This window comes from Labeo rohita, chromosome 1, assembly GCF_022985175.1.
Source record: "Labeo rohita strain BAU-BD-2019 chromosome 1, IGBB_LRoh.1.0, whole genome shotgun sequence".
Classification (NCBI taxonomy): Eukaryota; Metazoa; Chordata; class Actinopteri; order Cypriniformes; family Cyprinidae; genus Labeo; species Labeo rohita.
In genome coordinates this window covers 42,493,314-42,511,315 of record NC_066869.1, presented here as the reverse complement: position 1 = coordinate 42,511,315, position 18,002 = coordinate 42,493,314, and the positions used below count along the sequence as shown (strand labels likewise).

The 18,002-nt window shown below is 34.6% G+C and overlaps 1 protein-coding gene and 1 long non-coding RNA gene across 3 annotated transcripts in view; one reads left to right on the top strand and one right to left on the bottom strand.

Annotated features, from left to right (window-relative positions):
* elfn1b (extracellular leucine-rich repeat and fibronectin type III domain containing 1b) overlaps positions 1–18,002 on the top strand; it is a 104,421-nt gene that overhangs the window by 562 nt on the left and 85,857 nt on the right. The gene's annotated exons all lie outside the window — the stretch shown is intronic.
* On the bottom strand, positions 5,862–9,947 carry LOC127167702 (uncharacterized). Its single transcript, XR_007828017.1, has 3 exons — positions 9,750–9,947; positions 9,201–9,283; positions 5,862–6,870 (listed from the first exon to the last, which is right to left on the bottom strand). It is a non-coding gene; the product is annotated as an uncharacterized LOC127167702 (long non-coding RNA).

Genomic DNA, 18,002 nt, shown 5'->3' with positions numbered 1-18,002 from the left:
AGTTGGGCTACTCCTTTGCGACTGCTTCCGATCCAAGTGAGACCACCGAGCCTATCGGTACAACGCTGTCTCATGCGATACGAATGAGATTTTAAGCAAGCGACAAATGTAGGACACAGAAGGAAACGAGTGGAATGCAAAAAGTAAACGCAGTTGTTCAGTAAAAGGGGCCGTTAAGACTGAACGCGTTCTTACGCGTTCAAAAACGCCAAGACGGAGTGCAACGCAATGGAACGGATCGCAGGTGTTTTGAAGTTCAACTGTTTTTTAACTTGACAACAACGTCGTAGGACGCAACGCTTATGGCGCAAGGAAATTAGACGCGACGTAACGGCAAAAGATGTTCGTCTGACGCATACCAGCTTGCGAATTATGGGTTGGGGGTTCTAATCTAGGGTTTAACCCTCCTTCTCATGGCTGTCAATCAAAACAAATAGTTGATGGGCTTTATTACAGAGTACATTCAGCAGGTTTAATTGTATTTATTAGCCAAGGAACATTTTATTAACATTCTCAAAGTTTTTTTGGATTTAAAATTTGTTTCAAATTCCGCGAACAAAAATTGCGTTCGCCTGAGGCAGTAACTATGGCAACAGAACGTTGCGAGAGAACTTTCCATTAGAATCGTTACCCTGTGTGACGGAAATATAACTATGAACTATGCCAAAATATTTATCAGTTCACCTCAAGATTAACATATCACACGTATAGTAGCCTATATATATAAAAAAATTGGAGCCCACGTCAGTCTGAACACTTAACTTACATTAATTCCATTAAAATTATGCACTTTTAGTCCATAATACTCCATCAATTCGCACACTGTATAATGAGCAAACTGCATCGTATGTGAACGTTCCTTTAGAACGGCAATGGCACAAGCCATTCCAAGCATTGAAATCAATATACAGCAAAGCTTTTCAGAACGCTGGACAGAGCTCAGTATTGCTTGGTGTATCAGGTCTGCTCCATGATTCACTGAATGTGACTGGCTCAAACTTGTAATGGTATGTAAAACATTGCGTGACAAAAAAATGTATAGCTGGAGTGTTTCTGAAAGGTAAGTGATCTTACAATCTGAAAACCATGGAACTAAACTCATTTGGGTATGCATTTAGTGATTTATTTGCCAGTGGAGTCATTGGCGGCTGAACAACTGAATCCTATTCAGTCTAATTCTGAGCTATTAGTTTTAATGAGATATAGATTGGGTTCGTTAGCCGTAGATGATTTAACAAACTGAATGTATTTTACTTACATCCAGATCACAGCTTCTTCATATGTCTGCTTGCCATTTCATGAAGTCATGCTGGCCAATTATAAAACATAACGATTTTGTTGTCTATGCAGAGAAGCATTTTGTGACAGATATATGAACATATATCATGGTTGCAAGGACAGCACCTTTACTCATTTTGGTAATTCGTTTATGATTTGTCCAGAAGCGGACTGCTTTATTTAGTATCCAGCAGCATGTTCCAAATATTTCTTCAATCCAATGAATTTTTAATAAATCAATATAATAGATGGAATGTAATGCAATGCACAGACGTAATGCATAAATGTGGGAACCTCAGAGAGATCAAAGTTTCTGTCTCGAAGCGAAGACTCTCTCTCCCTCATGCACTTTATACCACTTTTCTTGCCCGTTCTCATCAGATTCAGAAGGCTGCCCTACTTGCATTCATGAGAGATGATTTTTTGGGAGAAGAGCTTAAACTAGTAGCCTGAGTGTCTGACAATACAAATTCTCTTTGATGGTCAGACGAACAGCAAAATGGAAGGCTTAGTCAGTTTAGCTCCCAGACAGTTGCAACTTGCAGCATAATGATGACTAGGTGTGTTTGTATGCAATCACTTGAGTAGTCCAAAGCAGAAATCTATTTTGGCTGGGTGAAAATAACACAATTTGTCTTAAAGCAACAGTTCACTCAAAATGAAAATTCTGCATCATTTACTCACCTTTATGTCATGCCAAACTCGTAAGCATTTTATTCTTTTTTCTAAGGTATTTTGATGAATGATGATAACTACCCTAGTAAAAAAGTAATCCATTTAAAATGCATTTATTTTATACTTAGTTTAAATCTATTAACGTATTTACTGACATTGCTTGAGACTTATAAATAAAATTATAATAAAGTTGTAATCTATAACTTTATTTGAAATACTACTTGTGTGCAGTGCACATTTCTTAATAGTAAGCCTAAAATATGTTTTAATGTCACTACTGTATGATCTTTAAATAATATCGGTCTTTAAGTTCAAAATATTAAAAGTGCACCTAAAGTATACTTGCAATAGTTCCATATTAGCACAATCAGATATACTTAAGTATGTCTTTAGTTGGACTTCAGCACTGCTTCTGCTCATTTAAACTGCATTAGGTACAAAATTAGTTGTTCCAATTTATTAGACTTTAAATATACCAGTTTAGTATACTAAAAGTACAATTGCAGGGTATTTTTATTAAGTACATAAGATGTAAATGTATAATTAGCATGAAATAAATGTAGTTTAAATACATTTTAGTATATTTATTTTTCACTAGGGTAAACAGTTTTGCTTTCCATTGACGTCTCTTGTAGTTTTCGTTCGCACAGTAGAAGTCAATGGGAACCAAAACCCTTTTTTTTATCTTTTAAAGGTATATTTCATCCCAAAATGAAAACCATTTACTCACCCTCAAATCAAACCAAATAATATGCATTTCTGTCTTCTGGAACACAAAGGGCAGCTGGATTTCAGCCCATTTCATTATTTTTTGTTGTATGAGGAAAAATTTTAAATAACCTTCTCAGAGGATGAGTTAATGATGGTGGAATTTTCATTTTTCAGGTGAACTGTCTCTTTAAAAACAAATTTGGAGATGAATCTTTGGTAGTTTAGAATTGCAAGAGTGGACGGAAATGAACATCAAATTTCCATGCCTCAAACTGGGTAGTGAAATCTCATCCAAAATCCATCTTGTCAAAAAATGAGGTGATGCCATAGAAGAACCATTTTGGCTTCCCCAAAGAACCTTTTACTAAATCTTAAGAACACTTTTAAAGAACCTTTTGTTCAATGGAACTCATTTAAGAGTGAAACTGTAGATTAGACATTAAATATATTCTGATTATCAGTGACTGTCTCACATCACGCAGCATTTTTGCATTCAGCGCAGACAGAAAAATTGCCTGTCAAAGAAACTTGTCGCATCATGCCTAGTTAAGACACGTGTCAGGTGGGATGCCATGTATCACATCATCTGCCATTAGCAATATTCAGTCTCAACAGTGCCACCTGCAGCACGATTAAACTCCCATCCTCTCTAAGTGTGATTAGAGCCTTAAAAAAGGCAAGGCGGTGTGCTATCGGAGATGTAGGGTTGCCATGGTTGCCTTGACTTTGATCGACGCCGTGGTGTGTGACACTGGACGCGCGCTCATTACCGGCTCCGCGCATCAAACGGCACCTTGCGTCTCACTAGGCTCCGAGCTCATAAAAGAGTGTATTCCCCAGCTCGCTGCTGAGCTTGTTAGAGTCACTTTCAGATTGTGATGACAGACGCGCTATGTAATCAAGGAGTTATTGCTCAGCGTCAGCGTGGCCCTCACTTATCATACATACTGATAACAGAAATCAAACCTCTTTCGTCAATCTCCTTGCAACTGGGCATTGACCTCGCCTATTACGCTGCAAGGATACCAACAGCTGTGGTGTATTCATTGTTCAGCCGTGACATTATGACCTCTTATGTCTCACTACGTATTGGGTCAATATCTGCTGACATTTCCTTGGATTAATGCGCAACAAATCAACACAGAACAGAGGTCTACCGCACTCATGCCACACATGCACAGGCCGGGGACGCAGGCTTGGGCAAGGCGATTAATACTGTGTCCACCTTTTGACCTACTTACAATGTTATGAATATTTTAGACATTTTTATGCATGCAAATTGGCAGTAAGTGAAAAAGAATCTGTGTTATAATTTAACAGAGACATGACTGGTGAAGCACACTTAGCTTGTCAAAGACAAATTATGTGGGTTTAAAAAAAAAAACGGATTTTTTTAATATATAACGGCTTTGTTAATAAATAAAATAAAATTTTAGGATTTGAGGAATAATTTTAGCCAAACAGCCACTGTTGCATAGTAGGTTCAAAATGTTTCATGTAAAAAACTGAAACACACACACACACACACACACACACACAAATCAATCTAGGCAGATTGGAAAACATGCCTCTAAAGTCTTTACTGCAAAATGATATTACATTGCTTCTTGCACATTTCGCAACAGTTTCTATGTGGAAATGAGTTTGAACAGGAATAAAAGTTTTCCTGCCTGTAGTCTTCATTTTAATGAAAACCACAGTGAACTGTGAAGAGTGAACTGGTACGTTTTGTTTTATGCAAATAAGCCTAGGTTGAAAAATGTATCTATATATGTACAAGGTTCCTACGGGGTTTGGAAAAGTATGGAATTTGCTATTTCCCAGGTCTGGAAAAGTATGGATAAAAGAAAGCTAAGCATGGAAAAATATTTGTGTTTCCAGACGAAATTATTGTACAAGAAGTGAGGTTTCATGGCAGCTATTTAGTGATCTTGTCAAATACGACTGAATTAATTGACGGTGTACGTTTTCATGATGCAAAATGCAGGTTATAAGCATTTTGTGTTTCTTCTCACTGTATTCTTAGCACTGTATTACATAGCTGCATGCAGTACCTTTGCAGAAATAAAAAATATGCAGGCTTTTATGTGCGCAAAAGAAACCATTAAACTTAGCATTTAGAACGATGCACACTAAGCCACCTACTGTGCCATCAGCCCATTTCGCAGTGCACAAAAGAAATACATAAAACAAGAAAAGGTTAAATAAACTGGAAAAGGTTATATAAAACTAGAAATTGTAATGTGTAAACATGCAAAAAAAATTCCCATGCACATGTAAATAGTTTCTCAAGGGCACAAAAAAGTTTCTTGTGTGCATGTATAAGTATTTTTTATTTATTTAGTTTTTAATCATTTGTTATTTTAAGGGGCTTCGTGTGTTGTCACTTCAAGAAAATCCATAAACAACATGAGAAAATAAAAATATTTACAGATGACTCTACTATATACTAAATAAAAAGCTGAAAATAATGCTCTATGAACTATTTATGTTAAATATGGTCTGAATATCTACTGAGAGGTTTGGAAATTTGCACCCTCTGGAAAAGTATGGAATTTTGAAATGGAAAATGTGTAGAAACCCTGAATGTATATTATTATTAATGTATGTATGTATGTACAGTATATATATATATATATAAATGAACAGCACCACTAATGTATATGAATAAACGGTAATATTTAACAAAAAATTACATTTCTAAATATATTCAAATAGAAAGCAGTTATTTTAAACAGTAAAAATATTTCATAAGATTACTGCTTTTGCTGTATTTTGGATCAAATAAATGATCAGAAGATCATGAGCAGAAAAGAATTCTTTAAAAAAAACATGTTATGGTCCAAAAACTTTTGGCTGGAAGTGTATATCTAACCAGTTTTGGTTACTTTTGACGTCTGCTGTATGGACAATAAATAAATAAATAAACAAACAAACAAACTTTTTTAGGGAATTTTTTCCAGGTTCGAAACAACATTAGGGTGAGTAAATGATGACAGTAATTTACTTTTTTTAGAAAATCTAAATGTTTAGGATCAGTGCTTATCAATTTTGTATTTCTGCAGAAAAATAATTGCATATATTTAGCCAATAATTTATGAATATCACCCAGTAGCACAGAAAACAGTTAAAATTTCTATTAAATCTCAAGACAGACATAGAAAACACATTTTAAATAAATATTGTGTGTGCTTTGAAAAAACTATATTCAGCTGGGTGAGGATACTGTTGAATACAAGCATGCTTTTTGCCAGCATGATGTAGTAGCAGCATCTGCCAGCAGGGGCTACCTGCCTAAGCTCATCAGACAAACCTTGATCTCCTGGGTCAAACGATGTAGTTTTGAAATGTCACAGCACACATTCTGAGTCATCGTATACCACTCCGTTCTCTCTATGGTCTTCTGACTGCTTGTAATGTTGGATAAAGAGCACTCTGCAGGACTATATGCACCATTGATGTGCGCTACCAGGACCATGTGGTTCATGTCAGCTGTGAAGTCAATGATGAAGTATGATCTCATTAAGGTTGTCACGGTATTGGACGCAGTCCATTCTCTTCCTTCACCTTGAGGTCCTAATCCACACGCTAACAATGATGTGTCTCTGCCGCTCTCCGTGAGGGTCTTTTTCAAAGTCATAACGGATAACATACAGAGAAGATGGAGAGTCAGAAAGTCATCCATTAATCAGACAAGCCTGTCAGTCGGACCCCCAAGGTTTTGCAGAAGCTGGTGGGAATCCACATGCGCTCGGCTCCGACGTTAAGAAGACCCTTTTTTCTGAGTTCTTCTTTAATGATGAAAGCGTGTGTACGTGTCAAGGCCGGGGCTTTCAGGTTCCTTTGCCCGTTTCCTCCCTTTGTTCTTACTTCCGCTCGTCTTAAGCCTGTTTTTTGTTCCGCACCAGTTCTTTAACCCAGGAGATCCGCCACCGAGTGTCTAATTGAGGATCTTTCGGCTCCAGTCTTGGCCAATTAAAGCTAGTGCAGTTAGCGCAGAGTGCAGAAATGCAGCGGGGCAAATCTGCGTAAGATGAATGGCTCTTCTTCTTAATCCTGTCATTAGCGGAGATCTATTCTTCGCCTTTGGGTTTTTAATAACCTAGGGCATAGTACCTCTTCGCCCGGCCTACCAGCATCTACCACATATCCCCTCCAGTGCATCCACAATGCTGCCGCTCCACTTGTTTTTAACCTCCGGAAATTCTGTCATGAATTTAATTAAAGAAACTGTTATAGACTTAAAGTGTTGCCAATGGCCTGCCCACTTTAGCCTCTCAGTCTTGCATGATTAGAACTTTGCAATTGCTGTGTTTCTCAGGGTTTGAGGCCTAGAATAGAAAGAATGGCTTGTTTATTTTAGCTACTTGTTCTGGCAATTATCATTAAAGGGACAGTTTACCCAAAAATAACATTTCTGACAGCATGTTCTCACCCTCATGCTGTCTTGAACATGATATTTTTATATAGTCAGTGGAGTCCAGTGTTGTTTGGAAGCTAACATTCTTTAAAAGATCTTCTTTTGTGTTCCACAGAAGAAAGTCACAGGTTTGGAATGACATGAGGGTGAGTAAAGGCTCTTTCACACCAAAAACGATAAGTATAGACCTTAATTTTTGACAGGACTGAAAATGAGGCTATAAGGGATAGAAGTATAGTTCTGTCAATGGACTGTACTATTGTTTAAAAAGAACCCTAGGTATTAAGACTTTAAGACTGGATTAATATAACATAAATTATGTCTCATACTGAAATATGTAGTAGAAAACCCATGAAAGATTCATGTTATTTAAAAAATTCACAATGTTTTATACATATTTTGGACTATTGGGGGGAGCCATTATTTTGATGATGTGAAATGGTTGCACTCTGTGAGCTACTGGCGCTACCTGTTGCTATTTTTACCGCAGCACTCGGGAAAAATAAAATACTGATACGATGCCACATTGTGTGGCCTGGGTTGTAATTTTCAGTCGAAAGGCAACAAGAGAAATGATGTAAGTCTTCACTGCTTTTCTAGTGATAAGAATGCCTGCGCTTATATCCATCGCCACCTGTAAGCTCTTTCAGTAGCTGCAGTCTACTAAAAGCCTCAAAGGCATCAGAGCTAAAGTGGAAAGAACAAAGATACAGGACTTTTGGAAGTTTTATTCATCCACAGGCATCTTTCAAATTCTTTTCTCCTCTTCTTATTGCTAGGAAAGAAGTGAAAACTTACATTCTTCTCTTGTTGGACTGAAAATTACAACCAAAAGCTGCACAATGTGGCATTATATGTGACCCTGGACCACAAAAGCCAGTCATGAGGGTTTGAGATTTATACATCATCTATGTATAAAAAAAGTTGATGTACGATTTGTTGGGATTGGACAATATTTGGCCGAGGAAAAAATCTGGAATCAAAAAGATCAAAATAGTGAGAAAAAAAAATCACTAATCAAAAATTAAGTTTTGATATATATATCTTCATGGAACATGATCTTTACTTAATATCCTCATGATTTTTTGCATAAAATAATATTTTTTGCATAATTTTGACCCATACAATGTATTGTTGGCTATTGCTACAAATATACCCATGCTACTTAAGACTGGTTTTGTGGTCCAGGGGTCACATATCAGTATATTTTTTCTGAGTTGTGTATTTCAAGTTATGTTGTGGTAAATATAGCAAAAGGTTGTGCCAATAGCTCACTGAGTGCAACCATTTCACGTCACTGATGAAGAATGTGCTGCACACCTAAAATAATTGCACCCCCCCCAGTCCAAAATATGTATAAAATGATGTTTTTTTAAATGACGTAAATCTTTCATGGGTTTTCTACTACATATTTCAGTAAGAGACATCATTTATTAAGTCATGCAACTCTTAACACACAGGGTCCATTTTAACAACTGATTGTTCACTGACAAAACATCTTTCGGAAAATAAAAAAATCAGTAGACAAAACAAACAAACTCCATAAAAAAAGTTGTGAAAATTCCATAATCTAGGACCTTTATACAGAGCGTTCCATCTGTGTAAATTTTAATATGGCATCTAACCTCACTAAGTGGAATACATTTAAAGTATTCATATATTGGTTTTTACCTTTAAATGGTCCACAGAAAAAAAAGAGGGAGAAAAAACAAAAGAGAGATTATTTCAGAATATTAAATTAAACTATAAATCCACTCAAATGCTTTGTGTAACTAAAACCTAACTTGTGTTTTATGCACAAGTTCTTTAAAGTCAGATGAATTCTGATTGGTGGTCAGTGTTTTTATCATTCATCAGCTGGAAAAAAAATGTTCTAAAAGAGATTCCGCTGATACTGTTCATTATTGTGTTCATTATTATTATAGCTTGAGACTTTTTTTTTTTAAGAATTAGAATGATTATTAAATTATTTTATAGTTACAGTTATCAGTCCTGGGTGTTAACAGCCCTAAAATGATGACATTTTAATTTTTTTGATGAATTATCCCTTTATAGTAAGTCCCTTGGCAAAGTGCTAAATATAGTTAGTTGTGCTTGCTATTATTATTGCACATACCATTGCTTGGATTTCAGATCATAATTCATCCACCAATTGACCCTTCGCACAGAGCTTGATAACGCTGAATCCGCCATTCTGTCCTACAAACAAATCAGATAGGAGATAAGATTAGAAACATTGTGTGTATTGACGTCTTATAAAACAAAATACGTTCTGATGTTCATTCATGTTTTTTTCATGCTTTAAGTTAATAAGAAAAGATGATTGGTTGACGTGTTGATTGATCTGAATACGGTGATCTGAACACATTAAAGAGCCACAAAACAGTATTTATTGTTTGAATTTCTTTAAAAAATTACAACTTTTTAAAGCTGAGACCTTGTTTCATACAAGAAGTAACCTGCTCTGTCTTGTGTGTCGGTGTGTTGTCAGTTTCCTCTTTGTTCCACAATGTTTTTTTCACTGCAAGAGCGGCATTGTTTTTTTTTGTCGGACGGGCTTTTTGCGAAGGGTCAATTATGCTACAGACATTAATGGTATCCCAAATTGTGTGGTAGTAGAAATGTGCATGGTAAAAAAATGTGTTAAATGTTGGAAAATACTTACATAACCAGAATATCGTAGATATTATAGACTTGGGATGGACTCTCAAGATGGGCTCAGCTTGGGCAAATTTGAAATCACCTAGCAACCATTCAGAACACCCTGGCAAAGACCAAAAAATCAAAGACCCTAATTGGAGCAAACTGGATAACAGCATCTGAATAATAAATAGAAAAGAAAATGGATAGAATAAAAAATAAATAAAAAGTTGTACAGCATGTCAATCATTACACAACAGCTTACCGCAACTTTAAAGAGATTAAAAGAGGGGGAAAAAAACTTTCCTTCAACTCAGTTGTGTGGACCAGCTTGGAAAATTGGATACACCTGAATGCTTTACGTCTCAAGAGAAGTCAAGTCTGCCCATCTTCCTTGACTTCTCTGACTTTGTACAGCTCCTATAACTCAGGAAAGAAAAGCAGCAGCTTTCTAACTTAAAATAGCCCATTAGCTTGTGTTGTATTGCAGGTTTAACAAAGTATTAATCACGGGAGCTTCAATAAAGTTGTTTTATGAGGGGTTTAGGTTATGGCCACAGATTAGCAGGTTGGATATTGAAAGTTTGCTGAGGTAAACAGGAAATTTTGCAAGAAAGGCTGCAGCGTTGCTCTTGGCACAAGCTGGGATGTTCTCAGACCAGCTGTCCCTGCCACCAATCTAGCTGTAGTCATTATAAAAGAAAATTATGAAACCTGGAGACAGATCTGCAGGAAGTTGCAATATCTGTCACAACCCGCACATTAACACCATGGCCTGTTAAGCACAGATAAGACAGAAGCACTCAGCAAACTTCCTCCAGTAGCGCTCCGCCATCAGTGTTTTGTTTCCCTTGAACACTTCAATTTAATAGAGTAAAGATGGGGCTGCGAGTGCCGAGATTATATCACACGGAAAGCACACAAACTAGGACTGTGACTAATAGCAATTTTCACATTGGCATGTACGGGAGACCAGCATCAATGCTGTACTCTAATTGGATGAAAGTTTACTGCCTCCCAACCTTTTCGGGAAGCATTTTCTCATTCTCATGGCAGAGATCTGGGAGCCTGGAGGCTCTTTTTCAAGGCTGTTTTCGCGGGTGCTGTTTGTGATGTCTGGAATGTTGAAAAGGAGAAATCATGAAAAGTGCTTTAAAACATGTTTTGTATTCATTTTTGTTACATTCTGAAATTATATTAATAAAATAATCTGAATCTAAAATACACTACCAGTCAAAATATTTTGAACAGTAAGTTTTTCTCTAGAATCTTTTTAAAGAAGCCTCTTCTCCTCACCAAGCCTGCATGTATTTGACCCAAAGTATGGGGAAAATTTTAAAATATTTTTACTATTTAAAATAACTGCTCTCTATTTGAATATATTTTAAAATATTATTTCTGTCTGTGATCAAAGCTGAATTTTCAGCATCATTACACCAGGCTTCAGTGTCACATGATCCTTCAGAAATCATTCTAATATGCTGATTTGCTGTTTAAGAAAAAAAATATATATTATTGTTATCAATATTTAAAACATTTGAGTACAAAACTAATTTTTTTAGGATTTTTGAACTTTTTATTAATCAAAGAAACCTGAAAAATGTATTTTTATATAGTTTTCAACATAATAATAATAATAATAAATGTTTTTGAGCTGCAAATCAAAATATTAGAATAATTCCTGAAGAATCATGTGACTGGAGTAATTATGCTAAAAATTCAGCTTTAAAATCACAGGAATAAATTACATTTTAAAATATACTCAAATTGAAAGCAGTTATTTTAAATAATACAAATATTTCAAAATTTTACTGTTTTTGCTGTACTTTAAATCAAATAAATGCAGGTTTGGTGAGCAGAAGAGACTTTACAAATCTTACTGTTTGAAAACTTTTGACTGGTAGTGTATATACATATAAACTAACGACAACAACAACAACGAAAATTGTGTGACAATCAAGTAGAAAAAGGTAATAAAATATTTTCCATACATGTGAGTGTACCAGATCTATCCTAAACCCATACTAACTGACTAAACATTAAAAAAGAAATAATTATAAATATTATGAAACTTATACTGCCTCAGATTCTAAGCCTTTTAAAATATTTTAGTACATTTTTACAATTTACAGACAGTTTACGCCTCACAGAAATGATCCAAATCTGTTCTAATTAAGAAATTGGAAACATATTCATCATAGAATAATAAATATAGTACAGCCATATTGTCTGATCCTTCTTAGTCTTTGATGACCTTGTAAAAAGCTTTATACCATAAGCAACCCTTCCAGTCATTTGTAGCAGAAGACTTAATGAAAATCTGAATAACTTTTATGATTTAATTTACCTCATGGAAATGAACCTTCAGTGACCTCGTTCATTTACTTTTTTCTTTCCTTTTTTTGTATGTTTCACAGCATGAGGTCGAAGAGGTGTGCCTTAGCCTCCGGCGCCGGCTAATTAAAAAAATACGTGTGGTAATGACTCATCATGCTCAGAGAGCGTAGTCTCTTGAGTCTCATTTTTCTCCGATGTCTTATTCAGGGCAATGACAGCAGAACTCATTCTGAATATTAATAACCAATAGGAAAATAAGTGATGCAATGCTTTATATGGAACATGTTTGCCACTTGGAAGTCCACTTCCAAAACAAAGATTCACATATAATGTGAATCTTTACTGACCCCCTTGTCATCCAAGATGTTTATGTCTTTCTTTAAGTCGCAAAGAAATTATGTTTTTTGAGGAAAACATTTAAGGATTTTTCTCTATATAATGGACTGATATGGTGCCCCGAATTTGAACTTCCAAAATGCAGTTTAAACGCGGCTTCAAATGGATCCCAAATGCGGTTGTAAACGATCCCAGCCGAGAAAGAAGGGTCTTATCTAGCAAAAAATCAGTTATTTTCATTTAAAAAATACAATTTAAATACTTTTATTCTCAAACGCTCGTCTTGCCTTGCTCTCCCTGTACTCTGCGTATTCACAGAGTTCAGGGACAGTTAGGGTATGTTGAAAATCTCCAATCGTATTTTCTCCCTCAACTTCAAAAATCATTTCAAAATCATCCTACATCACTGCAGAAGTATCGACCCAGTCTCTGCAAAGTGAACATGCAAAGCTCAAACACCCTTAACAAAAAGGTAAAAGAGCGATATAGGATGATTTTGAAGTTGAGGGACAACATGAGATGGGAGTTTTTCGACATACCCTAACTGTCATGAACCAGAACAAAAACTAGAGTAAGACAAGATGAGCGTTTAACATTAAAAAGTATATAAATTGTATTATTTTTATGAAAATAACTGATCGTTTCACTAAATAAGACCCGTCTTCCTTGGCTGGGATCGTTTACAACCGCATTTAAACTGTATTTTGGAAGTTCAAACTCGGGGCACCATAGCAGTCCATTATATGAAGAAAAATGCTGAAATGTTTTCCTCAAAAAACATAATTACTTTACGACTGAAGAAAGAAAGACATGAACATCTTGGATGACAAGGGGGTGAGTACATTATATGTGAATGTTTGTTTTGAAAGTGGACTTCTCCTTTAAGAGATCAACAGATTAAGTCATTAATTGAAATCTTGCTTTCATCTTGGTTACATAAACATTTAAATTGCATCTGGTTGGAGCTGTGGCACAGGATGGATTGCTCTTGACATTCATACAATATAAAGCACAGCTCAATGAGATCCAGGTTTGAATCTGACCTGGGTCATCATGTCCTGATCCCATTCTCTCTTTCTCCCTTCCTCCATCCTCCTGTCAGTTCTCCACTGACCTAGAAGATAAAAGCAAAATGTCGATGTATTTTTTATGTTTGGATCGAAAGAACAGCTGTGCAAAAGAAGTCTACTTTTTAAAGAAGCAATAGGGTCAAAGACGAGACGTCCCACTTTGGTGTCCACATCAAATTAAATTTACAAAGGTGTTACATAGAAAGCATATTAAATGCAAGTAAAGTGCTTAATGTTTCAACTACGTTCACTTTGAAAGAGCTACAAAGTTCGGTAACTTCACAACAAATGCAGATCAAAATGCTAACCATTATCTAGAGCTTTATGCAAGAATTATGCAAGGGAGAAATTGCAACAAGAAGGCTATGGGTGAGAACCAGTCAACTTAAGAATGGTATTGCTTCATACAAAAAAAGCAAATAATATAGTTTTGTTTTAGCATAATTTGATCTAAAGTTGCAACATGTTACCAATTTTGTTGTATGCTATTGAAACAAAACGTTTTGAAGATTTCAAGTACATAGGAGCTAGCATACAAAGCCTTTGTTTGGCTTTGGTTGCATCATGCTTTTCATCTGGACATCCTGTTAAAACAGAAAGATGAATGGATGGTGCAAAACATAAATAACTACTGCAAAGGACCGGTTTCAGTCTGCTGTAAACAGAAGGTTCATGTGAAAGTTCTTCTATCATGATAATCATTACAAACACAAGGCCATTAACATCAGAGTGGCTTGAGAACAAAACGTTTGAATGAATGAATGCGTTACAATGGTTCATTCAAAGCTGTGATCTCAGTCCAGCTGACAAACTGTGGCACTATTTGAAAACAGTACTGCGCAAGCATGTGAAGCTGGTACCTGCCCCAGAAGACCACAAAATATAAATATGGCATAAAAATAGCATAAGCATACTTTTCAAGCAAAGTAGGCATGCAACTGCAAGTAGGCATTCTGAACTGACTTTTGGTTAAATGTAACTTTCAAAATGGCTTTTGCTGACAAGATTACAGAACCCAGCTCACCAAGCCTGCATTTATTTGATCCAAAATACAGCAAGAGCATTAATATTGTGGAATATTTTTACTATTTAAAATAACTGCTTTCTTTTTGAATATATTGTAAAATGTAATTTATTCCTGTGATTAAAGCTACATTTTCAGCAACTCTACTCCAGTCTTTAGTGTCACATTGTCCTTTAGAAATCATTCTAATATGCTGATTTTCTCTCTTATTTGTCTTATTATTATTATTAATATTTAAAACAGCTGAGTACATTTTTTCAGTATTCTTTGATGAACAGAAAAATCAAAAGAACATTTTTTTTTTGAAATAGAAATGAATACTTTTATTTAGCAAGGATGCTTTAAATAAAGACATTTATAATGTTACAAAAGATTTCTATTTCAGAGAAATAAACTCCTTGTTTCCTTGTTGCGATTTTATAAAAACTAAAACTGTAGCTACAATTTCCAAGTTTATATCTTACAATTTAGACTTTTCTTTTCAGAAGTGTGTATCTCACAATTCTGAGATAAAGAGTCACAATTGCCTTTTTAAAATTATTATTATTATTATTATTTTTTTTTTTGCGGAAATAAGCTTCCATACTGCTAAAAGTGTAAAACTTTTTACAACTTTACAACATCTCTAACATTTCAATGACAAAAATTTCATTTCCCCATATGCAGTGTTATGATTGCATGTTCTGTAAATAAACATGACATTTAATGCATTATTCTCTTACATAAGACATTCGATTAAAAACCTACAGTAAGTGCTTCTTCATGAACACTCACTGTCTAGAGGATGAGGAGCCGTCACTAGTCCACATCTGAGCATAGAAAAAAAATCAATTAGTTTTAAAAACCATTCATAGCAAGTTAGTCAGATCAAGGATAAATATAGAACATCAGACGGGGTGAACACGAGCATCTCTTAAGACTGTTAGAGCAGGTAAATGTAATTAAGATAAATGCAGGCTTTGTGTAGCGGCAGATATTTCCCCTGTGGCCACGGAGAAAGGGAGTGAGTTCGTGACTGAGAAAGAGTTTGCTTTTCAAAGACGCAACTGGGAAAATTTAGAAAAGGATTGGCAAGGACGCAAAGTTTTGATGCATTACTGTGTACGTGCGTTTGCGCAGTAAAACTCATAAACCAATAATGAAACCATTACTGAAGTGTTCAGTTACATATAACAATGGAGACACCATTAGCGCTTTGTATCGACTTTGCTTTAATGTTTTCTGACAGCCGTATAACTGGTCATTACTGTAACTGACAGTATTTGCTTTCCATAGCCACAGATTGCTGTTTCAGACTGTATTAGGTAGGTGTTTGAGTGTGTGTGAATCTGTGTGCGCCTGTCTGCGTTTCAACAAACATAATTACTGTCAATATAATATTTCTCTCATGCTCCACAGCTCTTGTTCTTGAACTGTCACTCTAAGTACAACAGACATATGAAATATGTACACTTAACGATTAAAGGCTTGGGCTCTCTATGATCTTTAGTCTTTAAAAAGCCAGAATTTATTTGACCAAAAATGAAGTAAAAACAGTAATACTGTTAAATATTATTACAATTTAGAACTGGCAGTTGGCAGTTGGCAATGCTGTATTAGTATTGTCATCTGATCCTTCAGAAATCAATCTAATATTGTGACTGGAGTAATAATGCTAAAAAATAAGCTTTGAAATCACAGGAATAAATTACATTTCAAAATATATTCAAATAGAAAACTGTTATTTTAAATAGCAAAAATATTTAAAAATTTCATAACATTTCTTCATCAATTTTTTCCTGCTCTGGAATAAATATACAGCAAAAGCAGTACAATTTTGAAATATTTTTACTATTTAAAATAACTGTTTTCTATTTAAATTTATTCCTGTCAAATATTTAAAAATGTAATTTAATGTTTAATTTATGTAATTCAAAATGCAATTTATTCCTAATTTATTCAAAGCTGAATTTTCAGTTACTTCAGTTACTCAAAAAACATTTATTATTATTGTTGAAAACAGCTGAGTAGAATTTTGTCAGGTTTCTTTGATGAATAGAAAGTTCAGAAGAACATTTTATCTAGAACATTTATCTAAAATAGAAATCTTTTATAACATTATTAATGTCTTTATCATCACTTTTATTCAATTTAAAGCATTCCTAGAATTCCTTGCTAAATAAATGTATTCATTTCTATAACAACAATAATAATAATAATAACAATAAAAAATGCTGAATCCAAGCTTTTGAACGATATAATGTTACAAAAGCTTTTTTATTTCAGATAAATGCTGATCTCTTGATCTTTCTATTCATCAAAAAATCCTGAAGAAAAAAATACTTATTAAATAATTATAATATAATATAAAAAAATAATAATAATAATAATAATAATAATAATAATAAATGTTTCTTAAACAGCAAATCAGCATATTAGAATGATTTCTGAAGGATCATGTGACACTGAAGACTGGAGTAATGATGCTGAAAATGTAGCTTTGATCACAGAAATAAATTACATTTTAAAATATATACAAATAGAAAGCAGTTATTTTAAATTGTAAAAATATTTCACAATATTACTGCTTTTGCTGCATTTGCTGGATCAAATGCAGGCTTGATGAAGAGACTTCTTTAAAAACATTAATAATCTTGATTTTCTAAAACTTTTGACTTTTCTCTTAAAAAATAAAAAAGAAATCTTACTAACCCCAAGCTTTTAAACAGTAATATATATTGGTCAAATTATTGTGCAAATGCTTGTATGTTCAAATAGAAAATATCCAATTTAGAGCTTAATTAAAGAGCTAATTTTGTTGCCACAAAAGAGATTCTGCGCATAAGCTACAAAGTGTACGTAAATTTATAAACACTCAGTGGAATTAAATAAAACATGCAATGTTCAAAGTACAAAAAAGAATAACAAAATAAGCCAAGAAGTGTTACTTTCAAGCAAATGAAGTGTAGAACACTTAATTTTTTATAAAGAGATTTTAGAAATTAACCTAAAAGTATGGTAACATCCAAATGGATGTTCCCAAAATACTGTTTGGTATGCTTGAATCAGCTTCAGAGCTATCCGTATAAGCCAATCATTTGACATGTCATGTCATGTGATTAATATGGCTTTTTGGGACAGATGGAGTAGTTATGGTATCTAGCAGAGGCTAACCAGGCCATGCTAACCAGCCAAACCTTACACAAATATACACACACAAAAAAGCCATTTTTAAGGATCAGGTCAGGCAGAAATAGCTCCTTAAAGACAATAGCACATTTTGTCATTGTACAGTGTATACTGTAAGTTCTATAGAACTGAAGCAGGAAGTAGGACGAAGAAACTGCAAAGTCCGCTTAGCACAAATCTATACTTTAAAACACGATTACAATTAAAGTTCAGCGTATATATATTTAGGTGCATATGAAAAGCCTCCCTTGGTACAGTACATAATCCAAATAGGCTCTTTTTGTTCAACAGCTTGGGTAAGCGGGTGCAGAAAATGTAGCTTTTTTTGTTAGCAAGTTACATA